This window comes from Impatiens glandulifera, chromosome 9 (assembly GCF_907164915.1).
Source record: "Impatiens glandulifera chromosome 9, dImpGla2.1, whole genome shotgun sequence".
Classification (NCBI taxonomy): domain Eukaryota; kingdom Viridiplantae; phylum Streptophyta; class Magnoliopsida; order Ericales; family Balsaminaceae; genus Impatiens; species Impatiens glandulifera.
The window spans coordinates 11,789,011-11,797,208 of record NC_061870.1 but is presented as its reverse complement, the minus strand read 5'-3'; positions in this window follow the sequence as shown (position 1 = coordinate 11,797,208).

Genomic DNA, 8,198 nt, shown 5'->3' with positions numbered 1-8,198 from the left:
TTAGGATGCGTATAAATACCCCCCTTAAGTCCTTCCGAAGCGAAGGAACCAACACACAACACTTAAATCGAAGAAAATCAAAATCCGTCATTAAATCTTCATAGCTTTATATTTTTCTAATTTTCTATTTAAGGCATTAAAGCTAGGATCTGAGTATTCAAAAAGTTTCCCTAAGGATCAAGGAGTGCTCTCCAATCCCGGGTAAGGTTCCAATCAACCTCTAATTCATATTTGCAGTTTGAATTGGAAATTTTTATATTTCAAATTGCATAAGCTTATATGTTTGATATTTATGGCATTTTATGATTGAGAATTCATCCTTATATAATTTTTAAACTATCTGGATAGCATAGAACTGATCAATCGATCTAAATAATAAAAACCCAAATTTTAATTTTTTTTAAAAAAAAGGATTGTTGTTATTGGGTTAATTCGATCGAATCACAGCCTAGAAAGTTTCCCAACATGATTGTAAATATGTTAGGCAACTATTTGGATCATGTTTGATCCATCCTGGTCATGTTTGATCAAAATCAAAATTTTCAAAATAAAATGATAATTTTGAGTTCTTAAATTTGTTAAATCGAACCACCATTGTTCTTGTTTTGGTGTCAATCAAGTATATATGATATAAAGAAGCTATTGGATAGCTCATTTCACTTCAAAACAGCTCAAAAATCAAAAACTCGATATTTGATCACAAATAATTATGAAAAATTGATCATCATCCAAGTTGATCAATGCCTTTAAATAATGATCAACATGTTCCTAGGAGCTTTGTAAAGCTACCCAAGCTCATGAATTAATTATAGCTAAAAAGTTAATTTTAAAAATTGGATTCTTGTGTATTTGAGGACCGAGGCTCTTATCCTAGGACCGAGAGTTCCAATCGAGGATCCTCGGTCCTGACCAAGACCAAAGACCGAGAAAAATAAGTTAGAACTGAGACTTAGAACCCATGTTCTTGAGTTAGGACCAAGACCTAGGACTAGTGTTCTTGAGCTAGGATTGAGAAATCTAATCGAGAACTCTCACCTAGGACCGATCAAATTCAGACCTAGGACCGAGACTCTTAGCACTCACGACCGAGAAATCCAAACATGTGACTAAGACTCCCAAGACCTAAAACCGAGAGGTCCAACCCTAAGACCGAGAGCTCCCAAGTCTAGGACCGAGGAACTTATCCAAAAGCTAGCCCAAGACTAAGATGTTTATACACCTAGATTAAGAAACCTAACCCCAAGCTAGTCCAAGATCGATAGGTTTTTACACCTAGAATGGTAAGATCTAAAGGTGTAAGCGGTTCGGTTTGGTCAGTTTATTGACCGAAATGCACATCCAAGCTGTTGAGGTCGGTTTGCTAAATTTGAAACTATTGGTTTAGTCGGTTTGATTGGTTCGGTTTGAAAATCGGTTTAGTCGATTTATTCAGTTTAAAAACACAATTATCAAATCTACATAAATAGTTATAAAAAAATTACTTAAAATTTACCACTAGACTATAAAATCTTTAAAATAATGACTTAAAGTCTCAAAATCAATTAAGAACTACATAAATATATGACATTGAACAATTCAAAATCAAATCCACTCCTCTACAATTTTCAAGCCATTATAGTACATCAAATCAATTTTTAGCAATCTAAATTCACCTATTCACCTATCTGCAGATTTAAAAAAAACATCATTACAAGTGCCATGAATAATTGCAAAAACCCCACCACCACTCTCATTTCCATTCCTCTTACACAACATGTCATCATACATTTATATTTTTATAGAACTAAGTAACAAGTACTGCTTGCCACACATAACTATAGCACATACTCCCGCGCCAATAAAAATAAAATAAAGAAATAAGCACTTGCATAAAATGATTGAAAACTCTACAAAATGAATTAAGAACAAATAATAAGATATTAAATTTAGAAAAACGATTTAAATAATCCTTCTTCAATAGCTTCGAGATCATCCAAATCAATCATTGTTTGATCTATTTCAGCTCCAAGTTGTTTATAGAGTAACCAATTTTGAGTGTATATAAGAGCTTCTATTGTTGTAAGAGTCAAAGAGCTACGATGAGCATCAAGAACTCTTCCTCCTATACTAATAGCCGATTCTGATGCAACTGAAGAAATTTGTATGGCTAAGACGTCTCTAGCAATGGAAGAAAGTACTTTATATTTGTATCCATTTTCTCTCCACCAAGTTAGCAAATCAAACTTGAACTCTGAATTCAGAGTCACGATACAATCCGCAAAATACTTTTCAATTTCAGATTTACTCTGAAATAGAATCCTCCTCCATTATATATTGCATAAATTGATGAGCCAGTGAGCAATTTAAATCATCTTCTTTAATATTTTCATCCAAATTATTTGAAGAGCTTTGAAGATTCCCCGACTTCATTTTATTATCATAAAACTCGTACATTCTCATCAAACAATCTTTAACCGAGTTTGTCTTATCATTTGTATCACATACACTAAACATGTTTCCAAAACATAATTTCACGTATCTCAACTTATATCGGGGATCTAAAACGACTGTAACTAATAATAACATATTACTTCTCTCTACATCTCCTCAATACTTGTTAAATTTTAGAATCATCGATTTTGACATCCTACTAAGTACGGGATCCACACTCTTACACATTTGACTCAAATTCATTTGGATTGACATAAGCTCATTAAAAAATAAGCTTGATGTGACATGTAAAGTTTTTGAAACATTCAAATTCGCAATATAGAAGGTTTCAAAAATGTTAATAGAGTTCTAGCAATTTCCCAATCATTTCTCATTAGAGGATCCAAATTTTTTCTCCTCTTTCTAATTATCTTTCCATTCTCATCATTTACATCTTCTTCCTCCATAAAAAATCCCACAAACTTTTTATCTTCTTATAAACGCTCAAAAACCTTTTCAAATTTCTCTTATGCTTCAAGCATCAAGTATGTAGTATTCCACCTTGTAGGGAGATCTAAATGCATCATTTGTTTTGTAGACATCTTCAACTTTTCAGCTACCTTCTTAAAACAAAATAATCTAGACGGTGATGATCTTACAAAGCACACTGCATTACGGATCTTGACAATAGATTCATCCTGCTCTTTCAAGCCTTCTTTAACAATTAGATTTAAAATATGTGCAGTACAACGGACATGAAGATATTTATTATCTAATATCGTTGGTTCCCATTCTTTTGTTACTTGTTTCAAATGATTCATTGCAACATCATTTCCTGTAGCATTATCCAATGTAACACATATAATTCTCTCTATTCCCCAATCTACCAAGCAAGTCTCAATTGCATTTCCAATTGTCAAACCTTCGTGATTAGGCACTTGAAAAAAATTCAAATTTTTTTATTCAAGTTCCACTTTTCATCAATCCAATGTCCAGTCAAACACATATATTTTATATTCTGAAGTGATGTCCATGTGTCGGTGGTTAAAGTTATACGTTCTAGTTTCAACATCTTTTTAAGTTTTTCCTTCTCATCAATGAACATTTTGATGCAATCTTTATCAATGGTAACACGAGAAGGAACAACAAACCTAGGTTCTAAGTATTGAGAAAACTCTATATATCCTTCATTTTCAATGAATTTGAAAGACATTTCGTCTTTAACAATTATTCTAGCCAAATCCTTCCTACAACCATCATAACTATAATGAAGAGATTTTAAATGACTAAGATCACCTTCAACTTTTTTTTTTTATCAAAAACACAGAATTTATTGCGTTGTCATTGAATCTCTAATGGGTGATTTCTTACATTGTCTCTTTAAAATGATTTCACATGTTACTTGTCCCACTAATTTTTGATGCGCATGCATAGTTTTTACCACAATAGTTGCACATTGAGAATTTATATCTACTTGCTTGGTAAAATGAAGCCAAACTTCAGATAATTTTCGACTAATACTAGCTTTAGTAGATTTAGGAACATCGGTATCAAATGTATCTTTTTTTCTTTTACCATCACTAGAAGAACCACCACTAGTTGCATTAGGTAGAGATTCAAGCCCAATTTCTTGAATACTAGGCAATTTTCATTATTCATCTAATATCATTATAAAAGGTAGTTAAAACATTAAAATTATTTAATATGATTCTAAACTAATAATTATTAACTAAACTATTAAAATAGAACATAGTTCAACTTGTTTTTTTCTTCATATTTTAGAATAAAACAAGTTCTTGAATATAAATATAAGAATATATATATATATATATATATATATATATATAAATATATATATATATATATAAGATTTTGAGTATAAATATAAAGAAGAACATCGAACCTAAAGTCAAGTAGAGAAGGTTACCTGAACAATGGTCGAACTAAACTCTCTGGTTTCTTCAATTCTTCTAAACTTAGAGTTGACCTAATAATCAAAAATCAAAATATATATCTTTTACTCAACTCTGAATATAAATGATGAAAATGGATAATCGAAATTTTTTTTCTTACATTTAGTCATTATTCTCGATTTCGTCTTTAATTCTTGAAAAATAGAAACTGGAGCTTTGAATATTAGTCTAAAAGCTAGCCTTGGAGAGTTATTTGGTAAAGAAAATGTGTGAATAGAGATTAACGTTGTAATACTATAACGTCGAAGATGAATGATGAATTCAGCCATTTTTAGTATAAAGCTTTTTTTTTAAACTAGTGAGAGAAATAGTTAATTACTAAATCAATGATAAATGGTATAATTGTAAATAATAAAAAAAGAATAGAGGCAACTTGAGTAGTTGAGATAAGACTGGGCAGACTGACATTGAACATTAAAGAGTCTGAAGCCTCATTTACCTTATTATTATAATATATAATTAGATATTAATATACAGAGGTAAAGGAATAACGTAATCGTATTATACAAAATTAGTATATTTGGTTCAGTCGGTAAACTGACGGATTATGATACCGCAAACCGACCAACCGAACCGTATAGCTCGGTTTAGTCAAATCAGAACCAATTTGAACTCGGTTTAGGTGTTCGGTTTGATATTCGGTTTGGTTTGAACGGATTCGGTCCGGTTTGAATTGTTTGGTTGTTTTTCTTACACTCTTAGTAATATCAGCCAAGGACTGAGAGTCCTTAGCACCTCGACCGAAAGACTCTAATACTCAAATCGAGAGCTCTCAAACCTGGACCGAGGGTCTTTGAACCTCGACCGACAAAAATGAACACTAGTATTAGGACTCCGTTCCTAAGGCTTGTTTTGTTCCACTTTTAAAAATTCAAAATTATTTTTATAATTTTGGGACTCCAAATAATTTTCTAAAAAATTTGAAAAACTAGAAAATGCATTTTAAATATTTTTAGGATATTTCCACAAAAATATTTCAACAATGGCTCGTTTGGTATTTATTTCTAAACCTTAATACCGTTAAAAATGATTAATATTCTTTACTTATTTCTACCCTAGTTATCATCCCCAACATGTACCAGTATTTTAAATATTGTTGTTTCAATATTTTAAATAACTCTAAACCTTCAAATATTACTAGGACCGAAAGAATTATCAATTAAAATTCAAACGTTATACAACCGATTTTCAAAAAACAACTTTATATGTAGAGACTTTTTAAAACGGGTACGGAGGATAAAGCACGAAAGTCTTTTCACGAGTATCACCAAACTATGAACTAAAAAAACTTTGGTCAATACGTTTATATACGTATGCCAACTTTTATTGATTTTCAAAAAAATCAATTGGTGACTCTGTTTCAAAATAATTAATCTTTTAAATTAATTATGTTTAATTAATTTAAACTAATGGATTCTTAAATCAAATTTTAATTTGATAAAATCTTGGATTATTTAAAATTGAACCCCCGAAATTAATTATTTTTAATCAATTTCAAAACTATGTCAAAAATAAATGACATAGTTTAAAAATAATGTTTTATATTAAAAGAAAATTCCTGACACGCAAACCGATGTTAAATTTCTAAAAATTTGATTACTCTACATTGCCCAATATAAATGAGTTTTTGCATGGTTACAAGAATGTATAATAATATTTTATAATAAATTATTTGAAAATTTAATTAAAGAATAAAGAAAAAAATTAAAAATATAATTATAACTATATAATTAAGAAAAGAAGTTAAAATAATAGTATATATAATAAATAAGGAGAGAAAATAAATAAAAAATTAACTAAAATTAAAAAATTATTTAAAGATTAATTTAATAAATATGAAAACTAAATAATAAAAGAAAATTAATTATTTATATAAAAAGAAAATATTTAGAAAGGTATAAAAATATTTTTGTAATAAATTATTTGGAAATTTTAATTAAAGAATACGATAAAAAAAAGTATTTTTAAAATCTAATTTATAATTATATTAAATTAAAAAAATTTTAAATATGGTACATATAATAAATATGGAAAGAATATATATATATATATATATATATATATATATATATATATATTAACCAAAATTAATAAATTATTAAAAGTAACCTTTATTAATTTAAAATAAATGACAAAAAGAGTATTTTCAATAAATGTATTTTTGAGAATATTAAAAGAAATTTATATATAATATATATAACTATAATAAGATTAATCATTGTATATTTAATGTTTTTTAATTAACAATTTTTGTTGAGATTATAGAAAAATATAGAAGATGATTTTCTAAAATTTCATTATATATGTTAATTGTTAAGGTTTAATCCAACTTACTTTTAATAATAATATTAGATAGTATTGATATTTTAGTTTCCTCTAAAACATAACATTTTGGGATGTATTTGATTAACATGAAATTAAAATTGGAGGATGTAATTTCAAATTTTAAATTTAGTAAAGTATTTAAAATTAAAAATTGAAATTAGAATTTCAATAAAAATCTAATTTAATTTTATAATTCTTATCAAGTTTCTATAATTTCAATTTTATAGTTATTTGTATATGTATAAATCGTTTTCATTATCTAAATACTTAGATTATAATTTTTTAAAATTTTTAAATTCAACAACTTTTTTAATGTCAAATTCAGAGAGAGGAGGACAATAAATTATATTTCATCTCTCTTCTAAATCAATAATTTATAATTCTTCGTTATCTATCCGGTCAAAACAAATTAATACAATTATTATTATATTATATTGATTTATATTAAAAAATAATTAGTCCCGGTAAATTTTAAATCATGACTTTACCCTTATATATTATACCTAAATAATTTTGAAACAAAATAATAATAATATAATTTATAAATTTAAATTTCCATTAACCAAAATAATTAAAGTTAAAACAAAAAAATCAAACACATTAATATAACAAAATAACAAACCTCTAAAAGTTATTTCCTCCCTCATTGACCATAGCAGAGTCTTCATAATCTGCATCAAAATTCTCAATTGAAAACCTTATACCAAAACAAGAAATATAAATAACAAGTGTTACCTTTGTCTTCTTCCTCCTCAAACAATTGTACTAAATAATTTAGCTTGAAGATCTTCTACTTCCATGGATATTTTAAAATAATACTTCTCAATCTCTTTAAGATATTCTAGACTCTGGATATATAACTTGTTAGAATCTTCATATATAACCCTGCTTAGAAAGTAAATTAATTTATTATTATATATTAGCATATATATATGTTTTTATGGGGTTGTTTAATGAAATATTTATTTATTCATACATCAATAACTCGATAAAAGTAGTTTGCTGATAAGGACTACGAATCAGTTCTCCATTAAGTTTGCTCATAAGTTTCACCTTTTCATACTCCAATCGGCGAACCTCTTTTTCAGCCCTCTTAATCTCCATTTCAGCATAAACAAATTGGAGTTTCATTTCCATTTTTGATATTTGCTCCACAAGCTTCATTATCAATAACTCTTTTTCGGCTTTCATGCCCACTATTTCAGAATCCATACTTGAGACCATTTGTTTCAATTCTCTTGGGTTTCAAGAGGCTCCTGTGTCAAAGAATAAATATGATAAATAAGTTTGAATAATAAATTATATTACTTCAGAAAAAAATATATATATAAAATAATATTATCACGATATTTAATATTCTTAATAATATTGTGATTATATTTAACATATATATTATTATATATTTTAACATTACTCCTCAAACTTAAAATGGAGGAAGAATGAATAACTTAAGATTGTAAACAAGATTTTGAAATATTAATGATATATTCT